This window comes from Arachis ipaensis, chromosome B02, assembly GCF_000816755.2.
Source record: "Arachis ipaensis cultivar K30076 chromosome B02, Araip1.1, whole genome shotgun sequence".
Taxonomy (NCBI): domain Eukaryota; kingdom Viridiplantae; phylum Streptophyta; class Magnoliopsida; order Fabales; family Fabaceae; genus Arachis; species Arachis ipaensis.
The window spans coordinates 36047449-36047841 of record NC_029786.2 but is presented as its reverse complement, the minus strand read 5'-3'; positions in this window follow the sequence as shown (position 1 = coordinate 36047841).

The window sequence follows — 393 nt, the reverse complement described above, 5'->3', positions numbered from 1 at the left end:
TTGCAGGAAAGGAAACAAGGATCTTAGAAAGAGCATGAAACAACAACTAGGAGAAGAAGGAGAAATCAAATTGTTTCCTGGCAACAAAGAGAAAACAAGGAATTTCACAAGGTGGTATTGTTCCTTGACAATTCTTTAAAAAGGGCAAACAAAAGCATGCTTGTTCTGATTTAAACTGTAATTGTTGAATCTTTCTGGAATGAAAGTCTCTAGTATGTTTGTCTGTTTATTGCTTTGAATAAAGTGAATGCCTAGATGTTTGGATATAACTTCACCTTCTTAAGCAAGTGCTTGCCATGCTTGTTCTGTTTACAAAAATAAAAGAAAAGTTTGAACAAAAGTAACTTGGCTCAATTAGTGACAAATCAAGTAGAATTAAGTGGTGGTATGCAT